Genomic DNA, 17,043 nt, shown 5'->3' with positions numbered 1-17,043 from the left:
AATATGACAGGAAGCGTATGCTTCCTGACCACCACAGTGAAAACGTGAAAGCTAGTTGCACATCAGAGAAAATCACAGAGTCAGCTCAATGAAAGAATCACTTTAAAAAAAAAACATTCAAGGGACAGATTCCAACATCTCATCTGTTCTCACAAACTATCAGTGTTACCAAAACGTAGACTGCCATACTTTAGCTTGAGAACAGCAATCGATATGACCCTCTGAATAGACAATAGGTGCAGGAGTAGGCCATTTGGCCCTTCGAGCCAGCACCGCCATTCAATGTGATCATGGCTGACGGTCTGAGAGAAAACATAAATAAGTTGAAGTATATTTTACTTTATCCAGTGTTTGAAATTAGGGATTTGCTTCATATTGCATTTAATTTTGTGTAGATTGTTATAAATTAGGGGCAAGTAAATTTATTTTGACCTCAAATTTTAATCAGTAAACAATATAATGGTAATACGAATATAACTCTACCTTACTTGGTACACATGACAATAAAAGACCTTTGAAACCTTTGAATATTTTTGCCAACTTTGTGGTTAACATCAATTATCTCCATGGGAGCATTTGATTACATCAACAGGTGTAAACAAGCGACAAAAAGCATTTTTAAAATTTGTCCTCCTGAATTCATTTCTGTTGATGGATATACGTTTCTGGTTAATTTATTGCAAAGGTAATCTGTCAAATAAAAATCAGTTCAGTTGGATGAAAAACATTTTGTTAATTTTCCAATTGAAACTAGGAGAGAACAGCATTTTTAATATGTAGGAAGGAACTGCAGACTGAAGATTGACGCAAAAAGCTGGAGTAACTCCAAAGACGTACAGGTATGTAGGTTAATTGGCTGGGTAAATGTAAAAATTGTCCCTAGTGGGATAGTGTTAGTGTACGGGGATCGCTGGGCGGCACGGACTTGGTGGGCCGAAAAGGCCTGTTTCCGGCTGTATATATATGATATGATGATATGATATGATAACTCAGCGGGTCAGACGACATCTCTGTAGAAAAAGAATAGGTGACGTTTTGGGTCGAGGCCCTTCTTCAGACTGAGAGTCAAAGGAAATGGAAACAAGAGATATAGACAGTGATATAGAGAGATGAAGAACAAATTAATAAAAGGTATGCAAAAAAAAGTAACGATGATATAGGAGAAAGGCCATTGTTAGCAGTGGGCTAGGTGAAAACGAGTTACAGACAATGAGACTCAGCAAGATGACTTTAAACTTGTACAACCACTTGGGTGAAAGAGGAATGGACATATTTTTAATATGTTTGGAAATAAGACTTCCAGCAATAAAGATCGGAGAGGCTGGGTGGGTCTTGTTAGAGAAGGATTGAGGGGAGAATTGATACAAGATGATGATTTAATTAGAGTAAATTGAAGTTGTTTCCATTAGCAGACAGTGACAGGAATACTATACAGATTTAGTTTTCAGCAAAAGATCCGACGGGATGTGAAGAATGTATAAAGCCACTGACCTGGGATCGTTAATTCATAGTTCCTTGATGTTTGAAGAAGGGTCTCCACCCGAAACTTCACCTATTCCTTCTCTCCAGAGATGCTGTCTGACCTGAGATACTCCAGCTTTTTGTGTCTGTCTATGGTTTAAACCAGCATCTGCAGTTCATTCCTACACATCTTGTACAGTAAAACAATGCATTAGCATGGCAATAACAGTTTGCTTATTCAGTGACATTTCCCTCTACACACAAGGAGCCAAGTCAAGCACAGCATCGTAGACACAGTGGTTTTTAATATTCCATTCCAGCAAGTTGCTTACAAGATTCGGTTCCGTTTGGGAGGTCTATTTCCTTTGTTGCTAATCCCGCGAGGCCCTATGGTATTAATTCCTCTCGTCCACAAGACTGCTCCAAGACAATCAACCCTGAACTGAGGACATGTGACACATTTAAACATCGTACAAGCAGGCTCTGAATGATTTTGTTTACCCAAAGGACTTTAATTGAAACTGGAATTTAAAAGGGTGAGAGGGCATCTAATAGAAGCATATACAATTCTTAAGGGATTGGACAGCCCAGATGCAGGAAAAAATGTTCCCCATGCTGGGGGAGTCCAGAACTAGGGGTCACAGTTTAAGAATAAGAGGTAGGCCATTTAGGACTGAGATGAAAATCTTTTTCACCCAGAGTGTTGTGAATCTGTGGAATTCTGTGCCACAGAAGGCAGTGGAGGCCAATTCACTGGATGTTTTCAAGAGAGAGTTAGATATACTGTAGCTCTTAGGGCTAACGGAGTACTGAATAAGGAGGATTTTGGATGATCAGCCATGATCATATTGAATGGCGGTGCTGGCTCGAAGGACCAAATGGCCTAATCCTGCACCTATTTAGTATGTTTCTAAAATCTACAAACATCACAGCACTGATTAAAACTGGGCTATTAAGATTTTTGTTTTCAATTAGCGAAGAAAAGAAATTCCATAATCCCTTCCCTGGTCTCTCAAAACTGTCTGCATCATATCTCCTCACTGTATCTCTAAACTAAAACTTTACTAGGAGACTCCAACTCGGAGACACTGATGTATTCCTATCTGTATGTGACCTAGAGAAGTGATGGGCAAGTTCTGGCATCACCCTGCTGCCTTAGACTGTGAAATAGCATGAGTCATGGCTTGGGAAGGCATTATGTCAGGAGGAAAACATAGACACAAAGTGCTGGAGCAACTCAATGGGTCAAGCACTATCTCTGGAGAAAAGGAACAGATGATGTTTTGGGTCAGAACCCTTCCTCAGACACTGTCCGAGGAACAGTCGGACCCAAAACGTCGCCTGTCCATGTTCTCCAAAGATGCTGCCTGGACCACATGCATCTGAGACTGAGAAATACTCCAGCACTTTGTCTCCATCGTAGGTGTAAATCAGCATCTGCTGTTCCTTCCTGCACATGTTATGAGGAAATTTGGCCTCTCTTTCCCGATATAAAGCTCAAAATAAAACTGTTATTTCAGTCCTGGATTAGAAAACCCTCTCTTAATGTGACATTCCTCCTACTCCTACTGTTTTTTTAAACTTCATATATAGCAAGCCTTTGTTCCAAATCCCATGAAAGTCCTGGAATTAATTGCTTCTGATGCAGTGCAGAGTATGACAATCAGTGATGAAATATAATAAGCATCACTGGGTTAATAAATAGGTATATAATAAGTAGGAAAATAAGTAGTGTTTTCTTTTGCACCTTGTTGCAATAAAACACCCCTCTACGTGACATCCATAAATTACTTTTCTGATTTGCAAGCAGAAATAAACCAGTGATGGATTTTTTCATTCCACATTCATGCATTCATTCAATTTGAAAATTGGCATAATCTGAAACATGTGTAGTTTCTGATTTCTGGTAATCTGTCAGTTTGACAAACTAGGGCCCATATATTGTTGGAGCGAATTGCCTACTTCCTGTGTCATTCATATTGGCGTTAACAATACTAACTACTTTTTCTCCTGTGTTTTGGCTCCATCTATATACTCAAACTCTCGTTTATTTGTTTGTTTGTTCCTGAACTACAGCCAAAACGGTACATGATAGCGCGACAATTTTAGGCCCACCTTACTCACCGTCGTCCCTTTGGTGCGAATGGAAGAAGTTTCATTGAAATTGGTGTTTAATTTTAAAGTTATTCATATTATAAAGTTTAAATCTATCTCCTAGGGAGGGAGGGGGGAGGGAGGGAGGGGGGAGCGGAGGATAAGGGGGTTGAGGGGGATGGAGTGGGGGGCAGGGGAAGGGGTGAGGGGGGTTGGAGGGAGGGGGGAGGGGAGGAGGGAGGGAGAGGGAGGAGGGAGGGGGAGAGGGGAGGGGGAGGGGGGGAAGAGAGGGTGCTGCACCAATGAAAGAGAGGTTTGGGCCCAATGGGTCCACTTGGCCTGGTTATAAACTAAACCAGATTACACTGAGTTTATATTGGCAGCCACACAGTAAATTACCCCCACCCCCACCCTCAAATTAAAATGTCTTAGCAACTGGAATGCCTTAACAGCAACTCCAGTTGAAAATCAATTTCAGCATCATATTGCTTTCAAAATATGATTATGTCATCTGTCGGAGCTACAAATGCACACGTACAAAGACAGAGGAAAAGAGAGAGTGTTAAACAATGATCTAATGCACCACAGTGAAGTAAAGACCTGCATGAAAGTCAGGCAGCACAATAATGGAGTCATCCTGCTCAATAATGGTCATGCAGCATGGGAAATTGCCCCTGCGCCTCAACTCATCCATGCCAGCCAAGATGCCCCATGGAATCCAGTCTAGACCCATTTGCCCGTGCCTGCCCCATATTGAAATGCATCACTTTCAGATTCTAAGACAAAACATGAAACCGTATTTCCAAACTATTAGAGCACATGAGTGAAACACAGCATTAATCTGCACAAAACAAGATTTCAGAATTAACAGTAATTTAAATGACGTGTTTATTCACTTTTGCTGATGTTTATTTAGGGATAATTATTGACCACATCACCAGAAATAAATACGCAACTCCAATGAATGCATGCCACCATGTATGCCTTCCTGAGAAGAACCTTCCTTTAATATCTCATCCGAAACCAATGCCCTTTCACTGGAGTGTCAGCCTAAACGTTAGTGCTTGTAACTGGGGTGGAACAATCAATAGGCCCAGGTGGGACAGTGGCCCATGTGACACAATGGACGCTGCCATGGACGGTCCATCATGGGTACTGACCTCCCCACCATTGAAGGAATCTACAGGAGGCGCTGCCTCAAAAGGTAGCCAACATCACCAAGGACCCGCGCCATCCTGTCCAGATACTCATTTCACTTATGCCATCAGGAAGAAGGTATAGAAGTCTAAGATCTATGACCTCCAGGTTCAGGTTCAGGATCAGCTTCTTCCCAAAGACAAGCCTCTTGAACACTACAAACACCAACTAAACTACGAAATGCAAACTGTCTTGGTTTGCACTAGGGACTTTAGGCTTTTGATTTGCACCTATTTAGTTTAGTTTACTATAGAGATACAGCACGGTAACAAGCCCCTCGTCCCAGTGAGACCGCACCAACCAGTGATCACCTGTACATTAGTTCTATCGTACACACTTGGGACAATTTATGGAAGCCAATTTTGCTACAAACCCGCACATCTTTGGAATGTGGGAGGAAACCAGAGCACCTGGAGAAAACCCACACCATCACTGAGAGAACGTACAAACTCCGCACAGACAGCACCCGTGGTCAGGATTGAACACGGATCTCTGGATTATTGCTTTTTATATATTTATTGAACTTTGTTTATTGTGTTACCCAGGAATTGGTTTCTGATGAGATATTAAAGGAAGGTTCTTCTCAGGAAGGCATACATGGTGGCATGCATTCATTGGAGTTGTGTATTTATTTCTGGTGATGTGGTCAACATTTATCCCTAAATAAACATCAGCAAAAGGAAATAATCACATCATTTAACTTACTGTTAATTCTGAAATCTTGTTTCGTGCAGATTAACACCATGTTTCACTCATGTGCTTTAATAGTTTGGAAATACAGTTTCATGTTTTGTCTTAGAATCTGAACGTGATGCATTTACAGACCTATTACGCTGCTACAGGTAAGAATCTAATTGTTGTGTTTCTGGTACCAATGATATTTAAACACTAGGTGATACAACGGCACCGACTGTGTTACAACTGACATAAAATAAAAAGGTACAACACCTCTTTCCACGTGAGTGCCTGCACTCCAAAGACGTACAGGTTTGTAGGTTAATTGGCTTGGTATAAATGTAAAACTGTCCCTAGTGTGTGTAGGGTAGTATTAATGTGCTGGGATCGCTGGTCGGTGCAGACACGGTGGGCCAAAGGGCCTGTTTGCGTGCTGTATCTCTAAACTTAGCTAAACCAAAGTGAGAAGGGAGCTGTTATAATGTGCAGCTCGAGTCTGTAGCCTACCTACTGTACACTTACACAAAGAATGATTCCCTGAGAAACTTCCCGAAGATCTGTTGCAACCTGGTAATAATCCGCAGCTTTGAACTAAAGGGCCCGCTTTACTTACAATTGACCGTGCCTGTCAGCCCTGTGTGAATGAACGCGGTATGTTTCCCAGATGCACCTCAGTAAATCACAGTTACTGGAAACGTGTGCATTTCTCAGCCCTCGAGCCTACAAGCTGATTGTATGACCCAGCAGGAATGAAATATTTCCCAGAAATAACAGTTGAATTTTGCATTCAACTGTGTGATGCCTTGGCTGACGTTCCGATCGCCCACAATCTTAGTTACACAAGTCTGAAAGAAAGCACATGATTGCACTTAACAATAACTGCATACTTTTAAGGGACCTTTATTTCTCATTTTTCTTTGTAACATAAGTGGAGGGCATTTGACCCACCTAATCAGTCAGCCACATGACAATAATAAACCTAAACCTAACAGACAATACAAGTTAGGACATTGTCAGCAGAAGTTATTGATTGTAGAACATGATACCAGGAATCAAAAGTGGTGTGGGGTGTCATGGTCAGAAATTGACGTTCATTATGTTTGTTGATGGTTATACCATTGCTCTGTACATTTAGACATTGATAGCATCACTCTCGTCTGGTTACATTCATCTGCAGTGGAGCTTAATTAGTAATGGCGGGATTTGAACCGAAACACATTATTCTTAGAATGCCATTCTGAGTGTCTGCTGAAAATGTAGGTTTGGAATGATGTGAATTCGTCTGACGCCTACATGATCCGTTGTGTACTACCGATACTGCAGTCATCAGTTGCCAAGTGAAATGCCACATGTCCATTTTACTGACGGTAAAATGTCCATTTTACTATCAGGTACCCGTGATATCGCACAGAGCACCAGGGTTTCTTTGAAGTTGACGTTCATTTGAAAAGATCAAAGCTATGGAAGGGTGGCTGTTGGGAAATATATGACTCATAAAATATAAAGGTGAGGCTAAGGAAGGGCTAATTGGCAGCAGAGGTTTGTAAAGTTTTAGTTTTAGTTTTAGAAAGACAGCAAGGAAACAGGCCCTTCAGCTCACTGAGTCTGTGCCGAGCAACACTAGCACTACCTTACACACTAGGCACAATTTACAATTTTACCGAAGCCAATTACCTACAAACCTGTACGTCTTTGGAGTGTGGGAGGAAACCGGGGCACCCGGAGAAAACACACGCGGTCACGGGGAGAACGTACAAACTCCGTACAGATAGGATTAAACCTGGGTCCCTGACGCTGTAAGGCAGCAACTCTACCACTGCACCACAGTACCACCTTTCTAGTTCTAATTTATCTCACTTTCCCATCCAACCCCAACATACGAGGGGCCATTTTGCAGAGGCCAATTAACCTGCAAACACCCACGATTTTTGGGATGTGAGAAGAAACCGGAGCACCCGGAGAGAAGCTATGTAGGTATAGGGAGAACGTGCAAACTCCGTACAGACAGCACCCGAGGTCAGGATTGAACCTGGGTCCCTGGCGCTGTGAGGTAGCAGCTCAAAGAGCTGTGCCGCTGTGCCATCCAGTGGGCAACCAAATGAACAGACCTGCCTCAGCTGATGTGGATGCTCCAACTGATATTTCCCTGGCCAGTCCTGGTGCTGAACGCTGAGTCCTGGCTGGAGATATTTGGACAGGTGCATGGATAGGAAAGGTTTGACAGGCTATGGGTCTAATGTGGGAGATGGGACTAGTTTAGCTGGGCATCTTGGTTGCCATGGACAAGTTGGGCCGAAGGGCCTTTTTCCGTGCCGTATGACTCGATGATACTATCAAAAGGATCCTCACATGCAACGTTGACGGCAGCATTTCTTTTCCCTCCTTGATTGTAAAAACTCTGATAATTTTTGTAAGTTAGGTAGATTTAGTTGTAGTTTTTAGAGATCCAGTGTGGAAACAGGCCTCTTGGCCCACCGGGCCTAAAGGCCCACCGAGTCTGCACCAGGTGGCTGATGTTGGGAGATTGCTGCACAGCTGGGCTCCTGTCAGAGTGACTACATTGGACTTCTAAGCCACTGAGATACTTTTGCAATATAGTCACTCTGACAGGAGCCCAGCTGTGCAGCAATCTCCCAACATCAGCCACCTGGTGCAGACTCGGTGGGCCGAGAGGCCTGTTTCCACACTGGATCTCTAAAAACTACAACTAAATCTACCTATCTTATAAAAATTATCAGAGTTTTTACAATCAAGGAGGGAAAAGAAATGCTGCAGTCATCGTTGCATGTGAGGATCCTTTTGATATTATCATCGAGTCATACGGCACGCAAAAAGGCCCTTCGGCCCAACTTGTCCATGGCAACCAAGATGCCCAGCAAAACTAGTCCCATCTCCCACATTAGACCCATAGCCTGTCAAGCCTTTCCTATCCATGCACCTGTCCAAATATCTTTAAAATGTCATTATTGTGCCTGCCTCAACCACTTCCTCTGGCAGCTTGTTTGATATACACCGATCAGCCAAAACATTACGACCTGATGAGCCAAAAGATTATGACCACCTGCCTAATATGCTGTTGGTCCTCCGTGTGCAGCCCCTTACGCAGCAGGGTGTGATGCTCTGTGTATTGTGACACATTCCTCCCGTGACCACCATTAAAATTTTCTGTGACTTGTGCCACAGTAGACATTCTGTCAGTTCGGACCAGACGGGATTGCTTTCGTTGCCCTCGCGTATTGATGAGCTTTGGGCGCCCAACACCTTGTCACCAGTTTGTGGTTTGTCCCTCCTCAGACCACTGTCGGTTGGTACTCACCACTGCTGACCGGGAGCACCCCACAAGCCTTGCCGTTTCAGAGATGCTCTGACCCAGTTGTCTGGCCATAACAATTTGGCCCTTGTCAAAGTCACTCAGGTCTTTACTCCTGCCCATTTCTCCTGCATCCAACACGTCAACTTCAAGAACTGACTGTTCACTTGCTGCCTAATATATTCCACCCCTTGACAGGTGCCATTGTAACAAGATAATCAATGTTATTCACTTTGACTGTCAGTGGTCATAATGTTTATGCTGATCGGTGAATGTACCATCTCTGTGAGAAAGTTGCATCTTAGGTTTCTGTTAAATCCTTCCCCTCTCGCCTTAAACCTATGCCCTCTAGTTATTAATTCCCCAACCTTGGGAAAAAGACTGTGTGCATTTGCTCGGTCTAACGCCTTCATGATTTCATACACCTCTACAAGATCACCCCTCAGTCTCCCACATTCCAAGGAATAAAGTTCTAGCCTGCCCCACCTTTTTTTAAGGATTATTTTTAAGGCAGAGATTTTTAAGGATAGATTCTTGATTTGTACCAGTGTCAGCGGTTATGGGGAGAAGGCAGGAGAATGGGGTTGAGAGGGAAAGATAGATTGACCTGTTGATTCGGATCATGCCTTACATGAAGTAGTGAAAGTGTAAAATGGGACTAAATTCCTGCATTCAGCCAAATTTGAGCAGAGCTCCCAACAGTTCCTGCTAATTGCTGCTAATGCTGACATTTCCTTCTAAGATTACATCATGGTCTTGCAAGCTGGTGTGGGAATATGATTTGCAACAGATGTGCAGTTGTGGTTTTACACATCAGTTAATAAGCCAAATGTCAGACGATGTTTTTAAGAATGGTTACCTGCATGGCTGTCCCTAAAAGTGGTCATGCGGGCTTAACAGCCAACTGGGAGTTTTGTAGTGTTGAAAGTTAGCAAATGCAGCGGCCCCTTTGCACATCACAAGCTTCTACAAAACGGAAGGCCATGCAAACCAGGCAATCTGTTTATATTAACGATAGACACAAAATGCTGGAGTAACCTGGTGGGTCAGGCAGCATCTCTGGAGAAATTGGATCGGTGACATTTTGGGTCGGGGACCCTTCTTCAGACTGATTGTAGGGTCCCGGCATCTCTGGAGAAAATAGATAGGTAATGCCTCGGGTCGGGACCCTATAATCAGTCTGAAGAAGGACCCCGACCCGAAGAGTCACCTATCCATTTTCTCCAGAGAAGCTGCCTGACCCGCTGAGTTCCTCCAGTTCCTTATTATTACATACTGTATAATCTCTTTATATTGTTGCCTGAAGATTAATATTAGCCTGGACTTTTAAGATAACTCCTCTCTTCTTCAACAGAGTGCCCGAGGATCTTTCATGTTCGAGTGTGAAGACAATAGACAATAGGTGCAGGAGGAGGCCATTCGGCCATTCGAGCCAGCACCGCCATTCAATGTGATCATGGCTGATCATTCTCAATCAGTACCCCGTTCCTGCCTTCCCCCCATACCCCCTGACTCCGCTATCCTTAAGAGCTCTATCTAGCTCTCTCTTGAAGGCAGTTAGTTAGTTTAATATCCGAGAGAAAAGACTACCCTCAATATTGCACCATCAGCTCGGATTTATTTGTGGTGAAGCAGCTGACCCGGGACTTAAAACCCACAAGTTTCTGATTCAGCAAATGCTCAATGGTTCATCATTATCTCATGTGCAGACGTACAGTGAAATTCGTTTCTTGCATACAGTTCAGTAATATATTGCCATACCTAAGCACAATCCACTCTCTGCATAGGCACAGTCCACTGAGACCGCACGCAAGAGTCGCCAGGCTTTGTCGCCATTCTCAAAGTCCAGTGCGGTCCGCATGCTCAGTCTCCTGGAGCGGTGCCCGATCCAGGCGAGCCCCAGGCTGCTGCAGGGCCTCCAGCCGTCACCTCCGTCCTGATCGTCTGGCAAACCGTCGTCCCTCTCCTCGCCTTCTGCCTTTGTGCCCCGGGGGTTCCTCCCACAGCCGACCTCGTGAACCCGGAAGGTGAGACCCTGGTTCACTCTCTTGCTCTCGTGCCTGCCCTCACCCCTCACAGTAGCACCCCTGGGAATCTCTCCACCCCTGTCTGACCCCAGCCCTCACCCCTCACAGTAGCACCCCTGGGAATCTCTCCACCCCTGTCTGACCCCAGCCCTCACCCCTCACAGTAGCACCCCTGGGAATCTCTCCACCCCTGTCTGACCCCAGCCTTCACCCCTCACAGTAGCACCCCTGGGAATCTCTCCACCCCTGTCTGACCCCAGCCCTCACCCTTCACAGTAGCACCCCTGGGAATCTCTCCACCCCTGTCTGACCCCAGCCCTCACCCCTCACAGTAGCACCCCTGGGAATCTCTCCACCCCTGTCTGACCCCAGCCCTCACCCCTCAAAGATCTCAAAGATCTTTACCCAGATCTATAATTGTAATAATTTCCTCTTATTTTGGAGAAATATTATCCATGAGTCCGTGACGACCAGCGATCACCCTGTGCACTAACACTATCCTGCACACACGGGACAACTTACAGAAGAAGCCAATTAACCCACAAACCCGCGCGTCTTTGGAATTCCGGGAGGAAACCGGAGCACCCGGAGAAAACCCACGCGGTCACAGCGAGAACGTACAAACTCCATACAGACAGCGCCCGTAGTCAGGATCAAACCCTGGTCTCTGGCGCTGTAAGGCAGCAACTCTACCGCTGTGCCACCGTGCCATCCCCAGTTACTGTATCTGTTCTGCAGGCCTTGTCTCTCTGCACCCTTTCAGCTGCCTCATTACGTTCTACAACAGTTCTGCTATTTCTCTGTCCTGCTTGCTTCACCCACTGTCAGAGCTTCTTTACTTCTTTCTGGTGCATGACTCCTTTTTTGCCCTTTAACAATCTACGCTGAGTGCCCCTGAGAAAACAACCTATGCTGAGTGCTCCTGAGTTCCAGGCATGTTTTGAAGCTGAGTCAGGGAGACTCATGTGGAAGTATGCGCCTATCTACACTGACGATCACTGGAACAATCTGCACCGTCTCACTAACTTGTAGGAACAGCTCTCGGGTTAAAACCTTTTCCAGATTTAACTTTGCATCAGTGCTCCTGCAAGACCGAGACAGGGGGAGCGGTGACATTTTAAAACCCATGCATGTCTTGGATGAGTTATGTCATTGCATGTCGTGAATGAGTTGTGTCATGTTTGAGTTTAACATTGAGGCCAGAGTTCTTAATTTATTTTTCTGCACTGCTGACGATCCCAGTGAGCATGGTGATGGTGTACGTCCCCACCACGGCCTCAGCTCTCCCGTACCTCCTGATATTATGAACGTTTGCACGTTCTTCCTGTGACCGCGTGAGTTTTCTCTGGGTGAAGTTTGAAGTTTAGTATATTGCCAAGGTGTGGTGAAAAGCTTTTGTTGCGTGCCAACCAGACAGCGGAAAGCCAATACACGATTACAATCGAGCCATCCACAGCACTTCAGTTTCCTCTAAAACTAAAACTAAAACTAAAACTAAAACTAAAACTAAAACTAAAACTAAAACTAAATGGGCCCTTCGGCTGACAATGGTCGTGCCGAACATGATGCCAAGTTAAACTGGTCTCATCTGGTCAACCTGAGGAGAACCTTCAGCAACAGACAGGTTCTACAGGCACCGGTTACTGATTGTCGATGATCAGCAATAATCACAATGAATGGCGGTGCTGGCTCGAAGGGCCGAGTGGCCTACTCCTGCACCTATTTTCTATGTTTCTATGTATCCCAAGGACGTGCAGGTTTGAAGGTGAATTAGATTCAGTAAATTGTTCCTGGTATGTAGGGTTTAAAATGGTGTCCGGGGTGATCGCTGGTGGGCGCGGACTCGGTGGACCAAAGGACCTGTTTCCACTTCTGTCTCTAACCTACAGCTCTGTGTAGGTTAGCTCTACCCAGCTCTGTGACTCAGTCACGCCTTGCAGCTTTCGCATGCGTGGACATGTAAAGGAGACACAACAATTTCTGCCTTTGCAGTTGGGGTGGGAGGAGTGAGGTGTAGAGGAGGGTAATCATAGAACAGAGAATGCAAAACAGCTACACAGACAACAACTCCTGCAGAGAGGAAGTAACTGGGTCTTCAGCTGCAGACTGATGACAAATACATTCCAGGATATTTGTTTAAACTTTAGAGAAACAGGCCCTTCGGCCCACCGAGTCCGTACTGACCGGCACTATCCTACACACTAGAGACAAAATCACAATTTTTTTTACCGAAGCCAATTAACCTGCAAACCTGCACGTCTTTGGAGAGTGGGAGGAGACCGGAGCACCCAGAGAAAACCCACCTGGTCACAGGGAGAACGTACACACTCCGTGCAGACAGCAACTGGTAACTCAAATTTCACTGTACCTTATTTGGTACACGTGACAATAAATTGATCTTGAAATCTCTTGAAATCTCTTAATCTTGAGCCCGTAGTCAGGATTGAACCCGGGTCTCTGGCACTGTGAGGCAGCAACTCTATGCCTGTGCCTCAGTGCTACTGTTTAAAATTGGATTACACAGCAAGAACTGTTAAGCAGGTTTGTGAAGCCTGACGGCATCAGGTGCAGCCCAGTGGGTTGTGCTCTTACATCTGAGCCAGGAAGCTGTGGGTTCATGTCCTGCGCAAGTCTCGCCTGCAAGATAGAGGCTTGGTGCTGGGGTGCAGAGCATTGCCTGTTGGAAGTGCAATCTCTTACATGCGGTTAAAAAAATGACACAATCGCTGGAGTAACTGTAAACCCGCACCTGCAGTTCCATTTACATGTGATGTTATCTCATGTATGTTCTCCCAGGTGGATTCAGGGACAGCTACTTCCCAGCTGTAATCACGCAACTGAATGGTGCTCTCATCAGCTAAAGTGCGGCCTTCAACTACCATCTACCTCAATAGAAACCTTTGAACTTTCTTTAATTGGACTTTATCGGACTTCAATGTTATATCTTGGGCTAAATGTCGTACCCTTTATTCTTTATCTGTGCGCTGTCATCAGTTTAATTGTAATCTAAAGCTTTTCACTGTACCTCGGTACACATGACAATAAACTAAACTGAACTTGAAATCATGTATAGTCTTTGCTTTGACTGGATAGCACGTAAACAAAAGCTTTTCACTGTACACATGGGTATAATAAACTAAACTAAAGCTGAACAATATTGGACAGTGCCACCTGATGTGTTGCATTCGTTACTTTATTTGTAGGCATTTACTTCTTTAAGTGAAACAGTGGCTTACTTAAACACCGCAATGAAGTATACAGTGGTCACTGATCACTCTTATATCAAGACCATAAGACACTGAAACAGAATTAGGCCATTTGGCTGTTCGAGTCTGCTCTGCCTTTCGATCGTGGCTGAGCTATTTTCCCCTCTCAACCCCATTCTCCTGCCTTTTGTCTCAGACCTATTTTTTTTAATTCCGACCTTTGTCCGACCATCTGCCTATCAAATCTCCCCCTCGCCTGTGTTCACCTGTTACCTGCCAAGCTTTGTCCTGCCCTTCCTCTCTTCCAGCTTTCTCCCCCCCCCCTTCCCTACAATCAGTCTGAAGAAGGGTCCAGACCCGAAACATCACCCTCATCCTTTTTCTCCAGATATGCTTCCTGACCTGCTGAGTTACTCCGGCATTTTTTTGTCAACCAACGTCTGCAGTTCCTAGTTTCTACCATTACACTGGTATCTGACAACGACAGACTTTCTCACCAATTGAAGACAAAGGCAAACAAAAAGTTCTGGTCTGGCGTAACATTGCAAGGCAATGCACAGTGGCACCCAGGATTCTGAGGGGTGAAGTAGAGGCATTTGGTAAATAATGAGACTAAATCGAGTCCCTACATGAAATGAACAATCTGAGGAAGCATATTTACTCACATTAATTAATATGTTAAATTAGCCCCTTTGCAGAAAAAAGTAACATTATTAAGAAAGGTGAAATAGGGCAAATGTAATTATTGAAAACCCTTTTAATCCCGCCATCTTTTGCTCAGTAATAACGCTTCCAAAGTGGGAATTGTTGCACTAACCTGCAAATTATTAATATTTAAAATTAAAGAAAATGTACACCCAATCATTCGTATTATTAAAAATAATGCACAAATCACACATTTTTTGTTTGAGGCAATAAAGGGGGCCTTTTTTGTGGTTGGCTGCCAGTAATTAGCGGAGTTCCGCAGGGGTCGGTGCTGGGGCCGCTGCTCCTCACGTTGTATATTAATGATTTGGACTAGGGGGTTGAAGGCTTTGTGGCCAAGTTTGTGGATGATACGAAAATAGGTGGAGGGCCAGGTAGTGTAGAGAAAGCAGGGACTCTGCAGAAAGACTTGCATAGGTTAGGAGAGTGGGCAGAGAAGTGGCAGATGAAATCTAGTGTAGCAAAGTGTAGAGTCATGCATTTTGGTAGTAGAAATAAAGCTAAATGTGGACATAATCCAGAAATCAGAGGTGCAAAGGGACTTGGGAGTGCTGGTCCAGGTATCCCAAAAAGTTAATCTGCATGTCAAATCGGTGGTAAAGAAAGCAAGCACATTTTAGAGGGCTTGTATACAAAAACAGGGATGTAATGCTGAGGCTCTATAAGGCCACATTTAGAATATTGTGAGCAATTTTGAGCACCATATCTGAGGAAGGATGTGCTGGCTCTGGAGAGGGTCCAGAGGAGGTTTACAAGAATGATCCCAGGAATGAGTGGGTTAACATATGATGAGCGTTTGACGGCACTGGGCCTGTACTCGCTGGAGTTTAGAAGAATGAGGTGGGACCTCATTGAAATGTACAGAATAGTGAAAGGCTTGGATAGAGTGGATGTGGAGAGGATGTTTCCACTAGTGGGTGAGTCTAGGACTAGAGGTCACAGCCTCAGAAGTAAAGGATGTTCTTTTAGGAAGGAGATGAGGAAAATTTTCTTTAGTCAGAGGGTGGTGAATCTGTGGAATTCTTTGGCACAGAAGGCTGTCTGTGGATATTTGTAAGACAGAGATATATAGATTCTTATAAGAAAATAACTGCAGATGCTGGTACAAATCGAAGGTATTTATTCACAAAATGCTGGAGTAACTCAGCAGGTCAGGCAGCATCTCAGGAGAGAAGGAATGGGCGACGTTTTGGGTTGACACCTTCTTCAGACGGATCAAATATAGATTCTTGATCAGTACGGGTGTCAGGGGTTATGGGGAGAAAGCAGGAGAATGGGGTTAGGAGGGAGAGATAGATCAGCCATGATTGAATGGCAAAGTAATGTAGGCTTAATGGGCTGAATGGCCTAATTCTGGTCCTATCACTTATGATCGTTATGATACACTCTTGACTCTTGATCCCGCCTACTGTCGTTCTTCTTGAGATGCAATGTGAAGTTGGAAATAAATTGTCACAAGAGAGAGGCAGCAAAATGGTGCAATGTGCAGTTTGCAGAGTTGATTGCCGGCGAGGATGTTGTTAAAATGGAACCTTCGCCCAGCCCCGGCTCTGCTGCCCGCTGTCTGCTGTCTGCTGCCTGTTGTCTGTTGTCTGTTGTCTGCTGCCTCTCTGTCTGCTGCCTCTCTGTCTGCTGTCTCTCTGCCTGTTGTCTGCTGCCTGCTGTCTGTTGTGTGTTGTCTGCTGTCTGCTGTCTGTTGTCTGCTGTCTGCTGTCTCTCTGCCTGTTGTCTGCTGCCTGCTGTCTGTTGTCTGCTGCCTGCTGTCTGTCTGTTGTCTGCTGCCTGCTGTCTGTCTGTTGTCTGCTGCCTCTCTGTCTGCTGCCTCTCTGTCTGCTGTCTCTCTGCCTGTTGTCTGCTGCCTGCTGTCTGTTGTCTGCTGCCTGCTGTCTGTCTGTTGTCTGCTGCCTGCTGTCTGTCTGTTGTCTGCTGCCTGCTGCCTGCTGTCTCTCTGTCTGTTGTCTGCTGTCTGTTGTCTCTCTGTCTCTCTGTCTGTTGTCTGCTGTCTGCTGTCCGTTGTCCCGCTGTCCGCTGTCTGCTGCCTCTCTGTCTGCTGTCTGTTGTCTGCTGTCTGTTGTCTGCTGTCTGTTGTCTGCTGTCTGTTGTCTGCTGTCTGCTGTCTCGCTGTCTGCTGTCTGCTGTCTCTCTGTCTGCTGTCTGCTGTCTCGCTGTCTGCTGTCTGCTGTCTCTCTGTCTGCTGTCTCTCTGTCTGCTGTCTGCTGTCTCGCTGTCTGCTGTCTGCTGTCTCTCTGTCTGCTGTCTGTTGTCTGCTGTCTGCTGTCTGTTGTCTGCTGTCTCGCTGTCTGCTGTCTGCTGTCTGCTGTCTGCTGTCTCTCTGTCTGCTGTCTGCTGTCTCTCTGTCTGCTGTCTC

Source organism: Rhinoraja longicauda, chromosome 21 (assembly GCF_053455715.1).
Source record: "Rhinoraja longicauda isolate Sanriku21f chromosome 21, sRhiLon1.1, whole genome shotgun sequence".
Taxonomy (NCBI): Eukaryota; Metazoa; Chordata; class Chondrichthyes; order Rajiformes; family Arhynchobatidae; genus Rhinoraja; species Rhinoraja longicauda.
Note: the sequence above shows the minus strand (reverse complement) of the source record.